At 45.4% G+C, this 19,446-nt stretch overlaps 1 long non-coding RNA gene across 2 annotated transcripts in view; it reads right to left on the bottom strand.

Annotated features, from left to right (window-relative positions):
* Nucleotides 1-14,270, bottom strand: part of LOC141726951 (uncharacterized) — a 42,362-nt gene extending 28,092 nt beyond the window's left edge. For both annotated transcript variants that reach the window (XR_012577908.1, XR_012577907.1), the window contains exon 1: nt 13,407-14,270. This is a non-coding gene — a long non-coding RNA (uncharacterized LOC141726951). The remainder of the gene's footprint in view (nt 1-13,406) is intronic.
* Between the last annotated feature and the right edge of the window lie 5,176 nt (nt 14,271-19,446).

Here is a 19,446-nt window from a genome sequence, read left to right as displayed (position 1 = left end):
GATAGGGCTTTCTGCTTCTCAAAAAACAAGGAAGGGATAGATCCCGAAAGCAAAATGAAGCAGATAGCTCAGGAATTGAAGAGACAGGAGTCAGAGTTGAGGAAAAGGAGGGTGGAGCAGGAAAGGTTGAAAACTCTGAGTGGACAATATGAGCAACTTGAGAGACAATATGCCAACTGGGGACTACCTGCCCCAGATCGAAACTTATTCACTGACCTTGTTGAGGAAATTGCCATGGAACTGGGATTGTCGAATTGTTGGATTTGTGGGGGGCTGAAATCTGCCAAGAAGTGGCCTTGGAAAGGTGAGAGTTTAACCCCGGATCAGCTGTTGAAATGGGATAAAAACCGGGTCTCCAGGATGATGCAGAGACCTGAGGGCTGGGTGTTGGATCAGAGGGTGATTGGAACAATTTGTATCAGCAGGGAAGGAAAAGAATATACCGAGGTGGTTGGGTATACCCCATCTATATCCACATTAGCGGTAAATTCAAGTAGTAGGAGCAAAGTCTGGCAACCAGAGCCTCCTACAGGATATTGGAGTCAGAAAAGAGAGACAAATTGTGAACAGAACGACAAGATTGGACTTTGTTGGGTCAAAGGCTCCAGAGTTAACCCTTACCAATCCTTGGGAGAATTAAGAGAATATTGGAAGGAACCAGGAAGAACAAATATCAGGTGGAAAGCCCCAGACAGAATTTATTGGATCTGTGGGAAGAAAGTGTATAGTGAGTTACCCCCAAAGTGGAAAGGATCGTGCACTTTATGTATGATTCGACCTGTGTTCTTCACTCTCCCCTGATCAAAAAGCAACCTGTTAGGGGCTCCCTTGTATGAGACTCTGAACAGGGAGAAAAGAAGTTTGAAAAAGAAATTCCCTGCCATAGGAGGCAGTCAAACATGGGGAGAGGAAGAACGGTCGGCCAAGAGAATAATAGAATATTATGGACCGGCCACATGGGCACAGGATGGAAGCTGGGGGTATAGGACCCCAATTTACCTACTGAACAGGCTGATTAGGCTACAGGCAGTTGTGGAAATAGTCTCGAATCACACCTCAGAGGCCCTTGAGTTGTTAAGCCAGCAGTATTCTCAAATGCGGGCTTTCGTGTACCAAAACAGAATAGCATTAGACTATTTGTTGGCCGAAGAAGGGGGAGTGTGTGGAAAATTTAATGAGCCCGAGTGATGCATTGATGATTATGGAGAAACCATCAGAGGTTTGGCAGCAGAAATCAAAAAGGTGGCTCATGTCCCAGTCCAAAAATGGAATTCCATCTTGCAGGCAACTTGGTGGGACAGAATATTCGATGGGGCCTGGTGGAAAAAGATAATATTTTTTTGTGATGTGTTCAGTAGCTGGAGTCATATTCCTACCATGCCTAATACCTTGCTTTATTAGGCTGATACACTCTGTGGTACAGGACATGCAAAAAGTGGCCATGCCAATGGACCCGGAGTTGGCTTCTGAAAATAATAAGATATCCAAAATCATGAACTTGGGGGAAGGTGAACAGGAAAGTAAGGCAGCCGAAGTCGTATTGAAATTTGAAAAACAAATCAAAGGTGATGGAAACGTTTACAAATTATACCAAGGGGTCCCACAATGAGAACAGGACACTGAGAGAGTCTGAAAAAGTCCCTCCTCTCCTTGTAGGAAGCTCCTAAAGGTGAAGGGTAGCTTTAGCTAAAACACAGATAATAGATATAAGGGTTGTAGTGGTGTCACAGACATTTTTTCATAGAAATCCTTTCTTTGGGATTTGTCCATCTTCTGGGAAGCAGAGCCCCAGAAGAAGAATGTAAACAATTGTTATCAGCTGCTGTGAAATGTAGCAGGTGTCCCTGTGATTAGCTCATCTTCCATGTGTACCATTAAAGGCCAATCACAGGAGCAGCTCAGGAACAGATTCCCTGGACACAGAACTTTGCTATTCATTCTTTCTATTCTATTCTTGGCATAGCTGCTCTCTGCAACTTCTCTTCTTTTCTTTTTAGTATAGTTATAATGTATTATATATCATATATCAATAAATCAAGCCTTCTGATCAAGAAACAAGATTCTCGTCCTTCTCTCACCACAGTGACCGTCTAAGGTCGCTGTAATATCTGGTGACCCCTCGTGTCAGAGCAAAAATTAATTTGATAAGACCAGAGGAGCAAAATTGCTGCACTGGGAAAAATCCTGTATGTGTAGCAAGTGATGGTTGCTTTGAAGTGACCACAGAAGTGGATCAAGCCAGGAGTTGCAGAACTGAAGATCCTGATTTGGACAGAGTTCACAGCCAAGGCTGACCACAAGTGAACCTTCTTCTGGAAAACCTTCAGGAAGATGTTCGGAGAGCTGGCCAGAGCAAGCTGGACACTTTCAAAAGGTACTGTTGGCTTTTCCCTTCCTGATGAACCAGCCCTTCGTAGTTTGTGGCGGTTGGTATGGCAGACACATGCCTTGGAAGAAGAGGTTCAGTTCTCTCCTTCAGAGGAGAAACTTATTGCCCTCTGGCAAAAATGGTGTAGAGAAGATGGGATTTTTCTGTTAGCAACAGATCTCTATGAGTCCTTTCGATGGGCAAAGCTTTTTGGGTTCTTTACTGATGTCCTGTACGCCTTGGATGTTTTTGTCTGGGAGTGCATGAATTCCATTTTCCAGTTCGTCTGGGGCCAGGAACGTGTTTTGCCTTCTATCTACCCAGCATTTATAAAGCTCTTCCCAGTTTTGAAACGGAGAGCAGCTATTTTTCAATGGATTTCTAACTGCTATGGGCAGGCTCCGTTTCCACCATCCCCAGTGGGAGAAGACCCGGTGGGGGATGAGTGGGGGCTTCCCGGCCCCCCCTGCGTCGCGGCGGGGGGGGGGGCGAAACTGCGCCGAGCGAAGAAGTTTTTTTTACTCTTTCTCCGGAGCCTGCGCAGACGGAACCTTCTCCTCCCCCCCCTTCTCTCTCTCCGGGGGGATGGGAGTGGGCAGTCCCGCTCGAGCCAGCGCCAGTTGGTGCCGCCCCTGCCAGTGCTGCGTCCGCCTTCAAGACCCGCCTCACCGGCGCAGCCGCCACTCCAGGCAGTCCCGTCTCCGCCTCTCCAGGCGGTCCCGCCCACGGCTTCACAGGCCTCCCCGCCCCTGCCAGCGCCTGCGTCTGAGAATGCAGAAGAGGCACTTCCTGTGGCTGCTGAGTTGCTAAGCGATGACGACGCGTCTCCAGCTTCCGGCTCAGCGGAGGAGAAGATCTCTCCAGCCCCTCCGGCCCCTCTGCTGCTTCCATCGGCCTCCTCGCCGCCTCAAGCCGAGACGGTCCCTGTTCAGGATGGTGCTGCAGACGGCGCCGAACCTGCAGGACCCTCGGAAAAGCCGGCGGCCACTCCTACATCCAGCGAGATTCCCTCCCCGGTTCCGGCTTCCCCCCCGCTGCCTGCACAGGCTGGCCCAGCAGTCCTGCCGTTGTCGGAGGCTGTGTCCTCCGTGACGGCGTCAGAGACTGCCCTGGAACCGGCGGCTTGTTCGAGCTCGGACCATCCCGGACCGGTTGCTATCACAGCGGCCCCGGCGGCTGGTCTTCCCTTCCGTGGAGCGGGGGCTGCCCGCCAGCTGACTGGGGGGGCAGCCCGTCTCCCTGCTTTTAAGATCAGCATTCTCGGCGGGTTCGGGGGTGGATTTTCGGGGATGGTCCCCTGGAGGCTGCCATCTCTGCCGCCTCTTTTGCGCCCTAGTGGTGGGGCCAGGTGCATCCCGAGAGCTCTGCCTTTGGTTCCCAGCCCGGAGGGGGTGGGGATGAAACCATGGGGCAGATGAGAGACAAACCTGCTGCGTTTGCAGTGCAGAGGGAGAGGGCACAGATGGAGGAGACCATAGCTGGTTTGCTGTGGGGAACAAACATCTCCAGACCCCAGATGAGATTTCTGGGGAAGGCTTCTATTTCCCTGCTGCTGGCATGCCTCAGTGGTTTTGGGGAAAGGAAGCGTGTCCCCACTCGTGCTGCCATTGTACTGGCAGCAGGGTGCAGGCCTGTGGGAATGCAGAGCCTGCCTCATGGGTTTGGCCTGGGCCGTTGGGCTCAGGAAGTTTTTGGGCCAGGGCCAGCATTTGGCCTCTTGGTGTTACTGGGGGTTGAGGTTTCTCCTACCGGTCCTGGTCCCCCTTTGTGGGCCAGTTTTGGGGTTCCTGGTCCATCATGGGCCAGGGCCCCCAGGGCCTTTCCTTCTCTGGCACTGCTCTGCTCTGCTGCTGCTCTTTTCATTTTCGATAAAAAAAAAAAAAAAAAAAAAATTAAAATTAAATAAAAAAAAGATTGAAAATAGCGGGCAGCAGCTCTGAAGCACTGAAGCATTGAAGGGCCAGAAAGGGACATTCCAAAGTTGTTCAAATTGTTTGAAATTGTTGTAGGACTGTCAATGGTTTTTTGATAACTATTGATGGGACTCTTTTGCAGCAAGTCTGTTTTCAGGACCAAAAAGGACTCTCAGATGTCCAAAAGAAACAACTTCAGCTCTTGGACTGTTCCTGAAACCCAGCTGTTTGGACTTGAATTCTCTTTGCATTGTTTTTTGCGTTTTCTTATATTGTAGGATTGTTTTAGTGATTTGTTAGTATTGTATATTTTACAGGTGAAGACATTTCCTGTTCATTTCACATCAGCATTTTTCTTTTAATTTATACAATTTAGAAAGGTGAGATGTCACAGACATTTTTTCATAGAAATCCTTTCTTTGGGATTTGTCCATCTTCTGGGAAGCAGAGCCCCAGAAGAAGAATGTAAACAATTGTTATCAGCTGCTGTGAAATGTAGCAGGTGTCCCTGTGATTGGCTCATCTTCCATGTGTACCATTAAAGGCCAATCACAGGAGCAGCTCAGGGACAGATTCCCTGGACACAGAATTTTGTTATTCATTCTTTCTATTCTATTCTTGGCATAGCTGCTCTCTGCAACTTCTTTTTCTTTTTAGTATAGTTATAATGTATTATATATCATATATCAATAAATCAAGCCTTCTGATCAGGAAACAAGATTCTCGTCCTTCTCTCACCACAGTGACCGTCTAAGGTCACTGTAATATAGTGGGAAGCATGAATTAATGTGTTTATATAGAAGGGGAGGGATTGTAATATATATTATAAAGTAATTCATGCTGAAGGGGAAAATGTATAAAATAAAAATTGTAAAAGGAATATAACATCCAGCGAGCCTCTGACCACAAGCAACCTGGAGACAGATTGCCACATCGGAATTACTAAACTCCTGGTGGCAGCAGGAGAAGAATGCCTCATTTACTAATAAAAGAATGTGGCCAGCACAGAGATGGGCTCCCTCTGGATCTATCAGGGAACACCCAAGGATGATCAGCACTTGACAGATATCATCAATCAAGATAACTAAAGTCGCCAAGAAACATACATCTGAATACACTACTTCCCCTGACATGATCAGCAACCACCACTACTCAGGAAACAGCAATTGTCCAGCCCTGCACAGTGAAAGAAACCTTCATACATATGCAGGGTTACAAAAGAAATCGGGGCACCTCTGCCTCAAGCATAAAAAACTATAAAACAGCCCCGCTGGAAACTGCATTCATGAACAGAGGGATATCCAATGCAATAGAGGTTGTATATAGGTTCACCCAGCGCTGATCCCACACTTGACGCTGTCTCTTTGACTGTGGTTTTTGAGGACGGTATTTTGGTCGCGAAAATAAAATCTTTTGTGTTTATTAATTTGGCTTTCTTGTTGATCATTTATAACAGGGTTATTGATTTTGGTGCTAACAATCCCAAATATCCACAATGAATATTGTACTATGTGTTCCAAGGCACATCTCACAAACAGTTGCACATTTTTGCACCTTTTGTATGGTAACCCCTCAGTGCTTCCATTAGAGTTTTTGGAACATGGCAACCCTGATTTATCAGGGGGTAAAGTGGTTGTGAGACTCTTGAGGGGTGGAAACTTGGTGTCTGTTTTCTTCTTCGTCATTCATTTGTACGGAAAGGCTGGCTCCTCGCTGGGTTGGATGACAGGGCATGTTGGTTTTAGTTGCTTTGAGACAGTTATCCCATGTGACCAACCCCATCTCTTCGGGTAGACTCAATTGTTTCTGACCCTGGGGTACCAAACCTTTGCATGCTTTTTTCCACTGCTGTTAGCTGGGCGGGCTCCTCGCAGGGGTTTTTTCCACGCTCTACTTCCAGGTTCAATGTTTGTAGTTCTTGGTGGTGACGTTCCCAGACCTGCCCATGGAGGCAGGGCTGGGAGCAGGACTTTGGTTGCTGGAGACACAGTGGTGTTCTCTGGGTTTCGGCTTGGGTGCGGGCCCCCACCTCCTGATGTGGGCTGGATGGGGGGTGCAGGCGGCCTCAGCAAGAATGGTGGGGGAGCAGTCCCGGTGACCACATGATGTTTCCAGGCTGTTGAGGCTGCACAGCCTGCTGGAACCATGGTGGTCACCATTCTGCCGCCTTCCTGAGCAATGCTAGCAGTCACAGTGCAGGCAGGCTGGGGATGATCGCTGCTTCTTGGGATTTCCCCACCCCCCAGAGTCATGCCATTTTCTGCAGTTGCGGGGCAGTGCCTCATCGACGGCACGTCCCGGTGTGGGCTGGCATTGCATGTCTGCTCAGTGGGAGAGCACCCACCCTGCACAGGTTGCGTCATGGTCACAGGCTGCCTCTCCCAAGTGGCAGCTCAGTTTGAGCCCATGCAGTAGCTCCAGGGGCCAGCGTCAGGAAACGTTTTTGGGGGGTTGGTATGGGATGCCTCAGCTCCACATGTCACTTTGGCCTGAGTGCATCCCCGCTGCTGGTCGGGACCCCATCATCCCCCTCCATCTAGCTGCGTGGCAGTGTCGCTATAGAGTGCGACACGGCGCAAGCACCAAGACTCAGATCAGAAGGTTGCATAGGGCGCATTTATTAAAGCAACATGTTACCTTTACAGTTTTACAGGATATTTACATTGGCTTAACAAACACATACACTGCCCATTGGTCATGAAAAAGAAACAAAACTCTCAATAGGTGAAAAGGAGCCATGTCACTCTGTGAGCCAACTAAAGTCTGTATCTTTTAACTTTCTCTCTTTCTTCACATTGTCCTGGTGATAGACTTGGTACCTTCCTTGAGAGAGATACGAGGCTTCCCTTATCTTCAGGAAGCCTTCACTGGCTCGCAAGAACAGCACAAAAATGTCTTTCCTGCAATTCCCCCTTTTTGTATTTGACCCGCAAATACAACTGCTAAGGATTTATGCAGGGCCCTTGCAAAAATCCAAGCAGATGGAGGATCCATTCTTCATTCACTTACAGATAGTCAACTTCTACCAACTCCACAACACACACCCTCACAATCTTAACATTCATATACAAACAAGGCACATAAAAAATAGATCTTCAAATGCCGTTACAGACCTTGCAATTTCCGGATTACACATTCGTAGCAGAATGACACCTTCACCTCTAGTCAAATAACTTTCTCCCACACAGAATCAGAGACCAAGTCATCTGCCTAGTCACCACTTAGAACCAAGTAGCATCCACTTAACTTTACAACTGGTTGCTGCTATCATAATAGGCAACCAACCTAGTTGCTCAAAGTGTGGACTTCAGCTACTAATTCAACCCCTATGCAAAGGCAACACTTCTCCCTTAGGTACATCAAATTCCCCTATTTTGGGACTGTTGGTGCCCTACAAAAGGAAATGGTACAAGACACATTTCTCAGCACTACCAACCTCTCTGTAAGAGAATTCAAGAAAAATAAGCAAAAGTAACATCCACTAACTTAAATTTTGGATTTTCAGCGTAAGCCTATAACTCCCTTTACTCTGTCTCAAATTACCATCTTTACCACACATTCTTTGAGGGTCCATGCGTCCATCCACCTAATAACCAATGCAATTACCTACTCATTTTGCTGCCACTGTAGAACCACCCATCCTGTCCTTTTCTGTGTGCTCCAAATAAGGTTTAACACAACGGGCAGAGACCCAACGAGGGCCATTTTCTGTTAAAACACATGCATATCCTCTTCCCCATGCTACTAATTCTACTGGGCCAGTCCACTTTCCCGTGATTAAATCTTTTACACATAACATAATACCTTTCTGAAAATTTGGCTGTTTTGAATTCAAAGATGAAAAATGATAGAATATAGGAGACAATTGTAATTCAGGTAAAGCATGCAGAAAGTTTAACACATAAACATCTTTGTCTATTCTCACTTGAGGTGACTCCCTCTGCATTCCCCCTTTTCGTTTTTGTACTTGACGCTTCAACACACCATGAGCGTGTTCAATAATTGCTTGGCCTGTCAAAGCATGAGGAATACCAGTAGAATGATCAACACCCCAGGCATGAAAAAAACACTTTGAATTTCTTTGAAACATACGCCAGGCTGTTATCCGTCTTTATATGTGATGGAACGCCTAAGATGGAAAAGGCGTGGCAAAAATGATGAATAACATCCCAAGCTGTGTCACCTGCCAACGCTGAGGCAACCATGGCATGAGAAAAGGTGTCAGTGGTAACCTGAACATACTTTAGATGGCCAAATTCAGGCATTTTTGTAACAGCTGTTTGCCATTCTTGCAAAGGCAGTAAGCGTCTAGGATTAGTACCGTAATATTGCGAAACATGAGACATAGGACAATCAGGACAAGAAGAAATAATTGACTTTGCTTCACTATGTGATAATTTAAATTGCTGCCATAGTGCCCGAGCATCCTGATGAAAAAAATTGGTGAGATAGAACAGCTTGCTGTCTGGTTCCTCATGATTTAAAGAAGGCACAGTAAAGGCAAATAATCCCTTATCCTGATCAGCCAATGGAATTGTAAAAAAGCAATCTTTCAAATCAATGATAATTATTTCCCATCCTTGTGGAATCATTGTAGGTGTTGGGAGACCTGATTGTAAAGCACCCATTGCAGCCATCACAGCATTTATCTGCCGCAAATCGTGCAAAAGTCTCCATTTACCTGATTTCTTTTTTATTACAAACACGGGCATATTCTATGGGCTAAATGATTTTTCAATATGTCCAGCTTGTAACTGTTCTGTCAGTAAGCCTCGCAGGGCAAGAAGCTTTTCAGTAGGCAGGGGCCACTGATCAATCCCGACAGGCTTATCTGTCAGCCATGTCAAGGACACAACTGGACGTTAAAGTCCCTGCATCCCAGTGGCCCCTACTAAAAATACGCTGTCATTTTAACACCCTATTGGGTTAAGCAATCACGTCCCCATAAGTTAGGTTGAGCATTAGTAACATATGGTCTGATGTTAGCTTGTTGGCCTTCCGGATGTGTTACAGTGATCGCAATTGCAGATAAAGCACCAGCAGTTGACCCACCTTACCCAACAAGTCCAAAGTTTGATTGAATGAGCGACCATATTGGAGGCCAAACAAACTGTGAAATTGCAGTTACATCTGCTTCTGTGTCAAGTAAACCTGATTTTGTTGTAGCTTCTGGGTGACATCCCTTAGCAGTGACCAAACACTGTATTTCTAGACACTCATCTGTCACCTTTTGAGTACAAAGAACCTGAGGTGGTCCTGTAGATCTAAAACCTCCAGTGCCACGACTCTGGTCCACTACAGTTGGAACAGAACTCATAAAAGGAACAAGTTGAGCAATACAAGTACCTTTTTGAATAACAACAGGAGGTTCACTAACAGACACCATAACATGAATTTGTTCCACATAATCAGAATCAATAAGACCTTAATGGACATTAATACCTTGAATAGTGCTACTAGATCTTCCTGATAGTAAAAGATTTTAAAATCACAGAAAATTCAGGGAGCTAGAAAGTAAGTTAGGCTTAGTAGGCTCGGGGAAAATGTTAAAGGTAGGCCCTGAGAAATATTAGGCCTTGTATTTGCTAGATCATGTGAAACTGCACCTGTGTAGTCAGTATATGATAAATGATATAATTGTTAGATGTGATTAGATATAATTATTGTTTAAAGAATAATGAGAAACTATGTTAGAGGTTTTAGGGAGATCACAAGAAATCCATGCTTAGATGAAATCAATGTATACAATAGAACAATGTAAGTTTAATAATTAATATGTAAGTCATATGATGATAGAATATAAAACATGTTCGGCCCAAAAATATGTTGGAGTCAGATTTGGGTCTGTGTACCCCTGACACCTAGAGCTCTTAATAAAAGCACCTGTATTACAGCGACCTGAGGAGGTCTCCATGGTGAGAGAAGGACGAGAATCTTGTTTCTTGATCAGAAGGCTGGATTTATTGATATATGATATATAATACATGATAACTATACTAAAAAGAATATGAAGAAAAGTTGCAGAGGCTTGCTAAGCTAAGAATAGAAAGAACAAGAATGAATAACAAAATTCTGTGTCCAGGGAATCTGTTCCTGAGCTGCTCCTGTGATTGGCCCTTAATGGTACACATGGAAGATGAGCCAATCACAGGTGCATCCTGTTGCATTCCACAGCAGCTGATAACAATTGTTTACATTCGTCTTCTGGGGCCCTTGCTTCCCAGAAGATGGACAAATCCCAAAGAAAGGATTTCTATGAAAAAATGTCTGCGACACACCTGCATGAAATCATTCCATGATTATGTGTTCCTGAATGCTAACATTCTCATTAGAAAAGCACTCAAACCTAAGCCTATCGGACCATAGGCATCAAGAGGCATTTTACATATACCTCTTGTCAAAGTAGTTACTGTGTCAGCTACCGGTATATCAATCCCTGCTGAGCCTCTTGTGGCCCCTATGTATCATTCACAAATGGAGAGCTTTGCAGTGCTGGCAGGGCTCATGATTGTCATCGGGATATTTGTGTCTCCACACACCCCTTCGTGTTCTTCTTCTAGTTTCCCTGCACTTGTCAACCACCTGAAAATATCTTAATTTACAAAATTTAGCAATATGGCCAAATTTTCCACAACAATAACACGGCACTTTACTGGTCCAGATTACCCTAGAGTGTACACATTGCCCTGCAGTTTGAAGGCATTGTGTCTTCACATGCCCTGATTCTTCACAAGCAGAACATCTGGGTGAAGACTTCATGGCTGTTGCCAAAGCAGCCATTTTATGCTCAACCAAACCAACCTTTGAGCAAGCAACTACAAGATCAGACAGCAAGGGATCTCCCAGTAAAGAATCAATAATTTTCCTGCAATCATAGTTTGAGTTGTCCCGGGCTAACTGTCTGCATAAAATTTGCTTCAACTTATCATCCTCTACTTGCTTCTCAAGGGTTGCAGCAACCGTCTCCACAAACTGCAGAAAAGGTTCCTTCATCCCTTGCTGGATGGTAATATACCTTGGTTTAGGAGCTGCCATCTTCATTGTTTTAAGTAAGGCACTCATACCCAGCTGCTGGGCCTGTGTCAGAATCAGGGGGTCCCATCTTGCCTGCAAATCCAGGTTAGAGAACAGTCCATTGCTCAGCAAGGCATAAAGTCCCACAGCATGACGTGGATCATGCTGAGGTAACTGCATCTTGTCCAATGCTACTCTTTCAACCATTTGTTTCCAGGTAGCTTGAAACACACCATACTGCACTGGGTGGAACAGAATCGTAGCAAGGTGAACAATATCATAAGGTGCAAGTACATTAGCATTTAGAACACGAAGCACTTGCATCACCTGCGAAGAGTTAGCACCATACTGATCTACTTTTGACTGGAGATCCTGCACAACCCTCCATGCAAAAGCTTGATGGCTATCTTGTTGTCCCAAATTAGGAGCAGTTTTGAAAACAGGAAAAGCCACAGGCCCACCAGAAGCAGCAGCAGACGCCATTTCCATCCTTGTGGGTGGACCTATTTTCTCTAACAAATTCCAATCTCCCACTTCAGCTGCTTTCATTGTCACATGCTTCCAAAATTGCAAAGGGTGTCGAGGAGTCACAGCCACCTGGCAGGGAGGCAGAGTCCAATGTTGTGGTGTGTTGCAATGTCCGGTTTTAAACTTCCGGGGCCCTTCCCATGTGTACCTATCCCTTCTCCCTTCCCCCTCACCCCTTGCTGAGTGTGCGCTGTCAATCAGGCTAACATACCAGCAAGGCATCGTGTGATTCGTCGATTTCAAAGGATGCTCCTCAGGCCTGGGGGTCATTGGCCTGTCTAAGTGTCATCCTCCCTTGAGACCCTGCCCCCTTCACCTGGTTGGTAACTCACCTGTCCCCTCCCCTTCCCCTGTCCCCGAGTTTATAAAGTTAATGAGACCATGCGGCCGGTATTCTGTTACCAGCAGTAGCCCAGTGCAGACCTCTGTACTCTTGGAATAAACATCTGGCTACCTTCTAGCAGAATCCATTCCCTTTCTCTCTACCATCGCCAGAAGCTCTCTCCTGAGGAGAACGGAGTCCTGTCTTGTGCCCCGCTGCACTCTGCCGCCAGCCAAGGTATCTCTGGGGTAAAACACCGCAGTGCTGCCTGTGGCCAAGCAGCGAAGGTCAGAACTGGCCTAGGCACCATCTAACTGGTTATATTGGGATACATATTCCAATAGTCCAAGAAACAGCAGGTCTGGATCTGCTACTAGGTCTAACAGAAACAGATTCCTGCATCTTTTTAGACGTACTTATAAACAGCAGTTCATCATCAGAACTATCACTAGACAAAGAAGGACACAATGTTAAAAATTGCATTTGTTCAACCAGTTTGGGGGGGGGCAGACAGCTCAGTGGGGGGTGGAGTGGAGGCGGATGACTCGAAGGGGGGCAGAGGAGGGGCAGATGGCTCAAGGGAAAGTGGGGGTTGACCAACCAAATCACAGGAGGGTGGGGGGAGGAGTGGCCGATCTATGGGAGGGTGAGGGGGGAGCAGCTGACCCAGGGGAGGGTGAGGGGGGAGCAAACTGCCCAGGGAGAGACAGACGGGCCAATGACCCAGCCTGTTTTTCACTTCGCTTCTTCGGTAACTTCATTTTGGCTAATTGCTGTACAGTCGGAAAGTACTTTGGTTTAGTATTCAATTCAGCTAACTGCTGAGCAGGTGAAGTATACACAGGTTTAACATAGTCTTTTTGGAGATAAATACCCAGGAGCAGTCTTAGCCTGCCATTTGATTCGCATGATAGCAAACCCTGGGGGAACCTCCACAGCAGCTGCAGCAGACTCCTCAGGAGGAGATACATTGACAGGCTCAGCCTCATCTTCCTCCTGTTCCTCTACTTCAGTTTGTTGCTCTAATTCCTCTTAGATATCACTTCCCATAGTCTCTTCCCAACCTTTTTCCATGCCTGGACACTGAAGGCAGTCTCAGCATCAGCTTCAAAGTCTTGTGATTTACACCGTATCAGTAAACTACAAAGAGCATAATCAGAAGCTTGAACATTTTTCCTTTTCAATAAAGTTTTCCACGTGGACAAAACAGTCTTTTCCTCATTTGATAAATTATTTCCCATCATTTTCCCCAATCGCTCACCTTGAATCAGACGTCTGAATTAGGTCCGGACCTCCGCAGCGTCCTTGCTGCCTTCACTCATTTTCAGGGTACCCTTCAACTTTATTCTCCTTTTTTTCCTTTCCTTTTTTACAGTCCAGTTGCAATCACAGCGGGCGGCCACCAGATGTCGCTATAGAGCGCGACATGGTGCAAGCACCAAGACTCTCATCAGAAGGCTGTATAGGGCTCATTTCTTAAAGCAACATGTTGCCTTTACAGTTTTACAGGATATTTACATTTGCTTAACAAACACATACACTGCCCATTGGTCATGAAAAAGAAACAAAACTCTCAATAGGTGAAAAGGAGCCATGTCACTCTGTGAGCCGACTAAAGTCTGTATCTTTTAACTTTCTCTCTTTCTTCATGTTGTCATGGTGATAGCCTTGGTACCTTCCTTGAGAGAGATACTAGGCTTTCCTTATCTTCAGGAAGCCTTCGCTGGCTCGCAAAAACTGCACAAAAATGTCTTTCCTACACAGCGGTGCCTCTCCGTGTGGGGGGAGTTATGGGCGTGGTTTATGGACTGAGCCAACCAGCTCTGGGCAGCGGAGGTCTGGGTGTTTCCATGGCGATGAGACGTGTGACCGTCCCCGGTGGCAGGGGGGCGGTCCTGGGGACAACACCGAGCTGGAGCTGCGTCATGGTCAGAGGCTTCCCAGCCGAAATAGCGGCGCTGTCCGAGCTCCTGCAGCAGTTGCACGGGGCAGGCATTTTCAGGTATTTTCAGGGTGCTGGCACAGGGCACCCGGGCATCCCTGGGACCCCACCGGGCCACCCTGTCTCCCTGCGCATCGGGACCTCTCCTTGCTGGGTAGCTGTGGGGGATGGTTCTCCTGGGAACAGTGCCGACGTGGGGAGGGTAGTTCAAAGCAGCTTGGCCACATGAGCGCGGCATTGCCGGCCATTGTGTACTGCCACATGCTCTGGGGGCTTAGAGAGGTGTCCATCTCCCCCGAAAACTTCTCCAGTGTGTTTTCCTCCCCATATAGTTCAGTATTTAATAGTCTTATTAAATCCAAAACAAGCCTACGTGGTTTTATAACTCCTCTTGCATTTTCCTCCCCTTTCGAGGCTGCCTTTAATATAAAGTGACCAGTTTGTCCCCAGGTATTAAGATCAAAGGCAGTTTCTTTTGCTGTGTTAAAGCCGTGGGTGTTAGCCCATGTAATTAATCTAAACAGGGCTTCTTCTTCATAGTCTATGTCGCATTCCTTAAAGAAAATTTTCCATACCTGTATTGTGGGGTTTTCTGATGATGAAAACCAAGCACTCATGGTCTCCGATGGTCTCTTCTTTTTTCAATTTCTCTGGTTTCTTTTTTCAAACAGCCCTTTGGCTGAGTATTCTTGCAACCTTTGTTGCAACTTGTATCCTTGCAGCCTTTGATGCCTACTTTTGGGCTCTTCCAGCTGCTTTCTTTCCAGCTTTTCAGCTTCTCCAGTTTCTTTTTCCACACAGCCCTTTGGCTGTAATTTCCTGCAACCTTTGTCAAAAAGTTAGATCTTGCAGCCTTTGCTGCTTATTTCCGGGTTCTTTCCAGCTTTTTGCTCCACCTCTCTCCGCAAATCCGTGGATCCTTGGACTGCTTGTCCTCACAAGGTCACCCCATATTACAGTGGAATCTATGATGTTAGTATGTCTGAGATGTAACACATGACAGAACTCCCTTGGTCATCAGAATATAGAGTGCTTTAGTGTTCGGAGCTTACTTTTATAGGCAATTCAAAACTCCCAGGTCAAGACAGCTCATTGGTCTCTCTCTGTGCCCCCAGACTCTGAACCAATACAATGTCTGCATCTTAGGAGAGCTCCCATTGGTTGTGAGCTTCTGTCAGTCAGCCCAGAGGCTGCTCCATGGAGCTGAGCTGAGCTGCTTATTATAACTTGATTAATACTAATGCAACAATGTTCCATCTTGAGCTGCAGACATCTCACTGGTCAGGAGATGGGCTGTGTGGGAATCAGACTGATAGTGGAGCCCTGGAAAAAGTTAAAGATAGAATCTAAAATGTTGAGCTTTGTGTTTTCCCAGATCAACTGCACCTGCGTAAGCAGTATGATAAATGATATAATTGTTAGATGTGATGATTGTTAGTAATTAAATATAATTATTATATAACCATAAGAAGAAGAATGAGAAACTATGTTGGAAATTCAGAGGGGGGCTATGCTTAGCTGAAATCTATGTATACAATAGAACAATATAAGTTTAATAATTAACATGAAAGTTATATAACGATAGAGTATAAAAACATGATCATCTCAGATGTATGGTCGGAGTCAGATTTGGGTTGAATATACCCCCTGGCACCCAGAGCTCTTAATAAAAAGCACCGCATATAATCGCTCCGTGATTATGTGTTTTTGAATGCTAACAAGACCAATCAGCAGTTTAGACCTGGGAGTTTTGAACTCCCTATAAAAGAAAACGCTCAGCAATAAAACATGCTGGTTTTCGCATGAAGCTTTGGTGTGTGTGTGTCATCCCTGTCTCTGACCACCAACTCCACAAAACACATGGATATTAAACATAATAGGCGTTCCGCATGAAGAAAAGGCACGGAGAAGATTCGGCAGCTGGCACAGCTTGCACAGTTCCAGCAAAGACCATGTGACCAATAGAGAAAGAAGCACGGCAAGCAATTTCCCAATTGCAGAGCCAAGACAAGATTAACCTTTCAGTGCTGCAGAGCTCTATAAAAACTGTTTAAATTGATAAACTTGAGAACAAATGAACCTACTAACACCAATTCTCTCCCAAGTCAGAGAAAAGGAAAAAGTGAGGACATGCGAGGAGAAAAATATGGCGACACTAAGGTCAGTGCAAGGTAGAGGAGGAGGAGGAGGTGCTCTGAGCATTGGAGCTGAGATTCTTCTGCAGACCATGGTGAAGACTATAATACAACAGTTTCCCTATAAGTCAGGAAGTGCATGGGGGGGTGCAGCATTCACCGGCAGCCCATAAGAAAAAGGCACTCATGTTGGAGCATGTGGGTGCTGAAGAGCTGTGATCTGGTGAGAGGCTTAAAAAGAAAGAGCGAGAACCCTTGCTTTCAGAAATGGAGGAAGAGGACCCTTGCTTTTATACTAGAACAGCTCATCCTTTAAAACTACACCCCATAAACTAAATGGCCCACAAAAAGCAGTTGTGGGAAGACTGCAGTCCATGGGAGGGACTTCATGTTGCAAGCAGGTTCTGGGTAGACTGTTAGCCATGAAAATTAAAACCACGTTGGAAAAGTTTACAGAGAACTGTTTCCTGTAGGAAAGACCCCATGACATAGCAAAAGAGACTCCTCTCCCTATGCAAACTGAAGAAAGATCTTGAAAAATTGATGCCTATATAACTTTGGTCAAAGATACCAGGTGCTTATATAACTTGAGTTATAAGATATCAATATAACTTGGATCATGACTTTTATGTATCTATATAACCTAATATCAGTATAACCTGAATCATAGCTTTTTATACTTATATAACCTGATATAAATTTCTGTACAATGTAATGGCTAGTGTATGATTAGCTAGTTGCTTAATGTTGAAGAGACAAAAAAAAAGAAAAAACCTCACCAGGTGGATAGTTTCAGAGATAGATAAGTATAGTGCTAATGAGAAATGGGCAAATGTAAAGCCAATTAGCCACAAAATAAAGAATTTAGACAGGTTAGGACCAGATAGACCAAGGAACACTGTAACTGCGCATGTTCCAAAGTATAAAAGTTCAGATGTGAAGAAGACTCTGGAAGCCTTCATCAAAGACCCCCAATGATCCCCAAATTGGGGAGGTGCAGAAGAACTATTAAATAACCATGAGATCATACTATGTAAATTAGTTCCGGAGAGTATAGGATGATGTTATAATGACATAGTAACACTAAGCAATATTTACTGTATAAATATACCAGAGCACTTGACAAAGGTGGGTGAGTTAAGAGAAAAATCCCCCTCACCACCAGTGCTGTAAGAAAAAAATACCTGCTCTATAGACACTGGTCTATTGTCCGGTTTTTCGGCTGTTTGAAGGGCCTGGAAAGGCCCGGAGTGGCCTTGGGACAGCCCGCGTATCGAAGGACGAGAAGAGGCTTCAGTTCTTCTTTCGGTTTTTATGTTTATTAATTGTTTATCTAAAAGATTTTCTTTCAGCCCGACAGAGGTCTGCTCAGCAGTCAGCCATGAGCACACTGTGCTGCCCTCCGGGCAGCCACCTATCTTTATACCCATTGTTACGTGTACAATATTTATCATTTTTCCCCAATACCATTTATTCTTATTGCCCGGTGCACTTTTAGTAATGGCCAATCCAAAAGTGCCACCATCACCATAGAAGATGGAGGAGAAGAAGAAGAAGAAGAAGGACAGGACACGCCCCAATTCCTCCATCTTACTTCTCTAAACCCCCCTGTACATAAATCCTAAACCCTGTGTCTCACCCTCTAATTAACTAATCCCTTCACCATTCACCCCGGTGAAGTCCTCCTATCCTCATACAGGTGTCGTCTCCCGTGTAGGGTCAAAGTCCAGCCACCAGACACTTCTGGCAACATTCCAGGACTCCCGAGCCCCCCAAGGGTGGTCTCGGTGGCCCGGCACCTCAGGACTGAGATCCTGAGATCCGACAGTCTATGGGGTTTTATTTCCAGCCTTTCGGGCCTCAAAATAACAAATTACTAAAAAATCCCATATTTTGTCTCCCTGCACTGTCGGTAGGAAGGGAAGAAGGGCTGGGGTGGGGTGGGGGAAAGGTGTTCTAAAGATTTACTTTAATTCTCATTATTGTCTCTTAATTCCATTAATAAATCTTTTTTTCTTTATCCCTTTTATAGTTTTGAGCCTGCTTTGCCCTTAAAGTGTTTTCTCCTAATCCTTATCTCACCCCATGAGTTTTCTTTTCCCCCTCTTCTGCTTAACTATAGCCAAGGAGAATTAATAAATTATTTTTGTAGGTGCACTGGTGTTTGGCCAGTTTAAGCCCATCACAACAGGTTGGTAATTACCGGGACTATAGCCTTAAGAAGCCAGGTGGTAGAGTCAAAATAGGAAACGTGCTTTAAAGGATGCAAAGGAGTTTTCATGGGAAGCATTTACTGCTCAAAAGGAGCTGTTTTGTGAGCAGCAATGCACTATAGAACGGCTGGTGGCATGCATTGCTAACAAAGGCAAAAATATGGGAAAATATGTGGACTTCCCAAGTTCGTGCTCCTATTAAAAACTCTTTGTGAGATCCTGAGGAACAAAATGGACATATTTGGACAGAATCCTCAGACTCTGAGACTGAGTTGGAGCCAGACTTGGCAGATAAAGAGCTGGTAGAGGCATGACCCCTCATATAAATGGAGGGGCAGCAGGATCTGATGGATGGAGGGGTACAGGTCACACGGACCTATATCCCAAAAGAGTTATGGGAATTTTTAAAGACCTAATGGCAGAAAAGCAGCGACAGCATACTGGCATGGATTTTACGAGCTTGGGATGGTGGTGCTGCATCTAGTCACCTATTAGTGGGTGAAAAGGATCTGTTAACTCCTATAGCCACTGATAAAATCCAACAGGAGTAAGCTCAGCTATGGAATATCAGGGGTCCTGATGGGATATTGTTGCACCTACAGTGTATCACTGGCTGTGTGCAGCAGCTTAAATGGCACACACAGATACTGATGAGTTAGTGTCATTCCTCAGGAACTGGTGCACAATCGAAGAAGGCATTTCTTTACTGTGGCAGATGAAGATGGCTCACGCCCTAACCAGAGGATCCAATCCTGACAAAGCAGTAGTAATGAAAAGTATTGAAATGCAACTTCTAAAAGGGGCACCTGATTAATTGAAACCCCTGATTATATTAACAGTCATGAATGCTACTGGTAACATAAGTGCTTTAACCAACATCTTGAGGGATATTGGAGCTATGGCCTCAGAGCCAGCTGTGTGAGTAGTGAGAGAAAATAAGCCGGCAAAGCTGAAGAGAGTCACTCCACAGGTGACCAGGAAACAAACATGGAACAATCTTGTGCAAGCTAG

The sequence above is a fragment of the Zonotrichia albicollis genome, chromosome W (genome assembly GCF_047830755.1).
Source record: "Zonotrichia albicollis isolate bZonAlb1 chromosome W, bZonAlb1.hap1, whole genome shotgun sequence".
Taxonomy (NCBI): domain Eukaryota; kingdom Metazoa; phylum Chordata; class Aves; order Passeriformes; family Passerellidae; genus Zonotrichia; species Zonotrichia albicollis.
The sequence above is the reverse complement of the archived record's forward strand: the minus strand, read 5'-3'. Positions and strand labels throughout refer to the sequence as shown.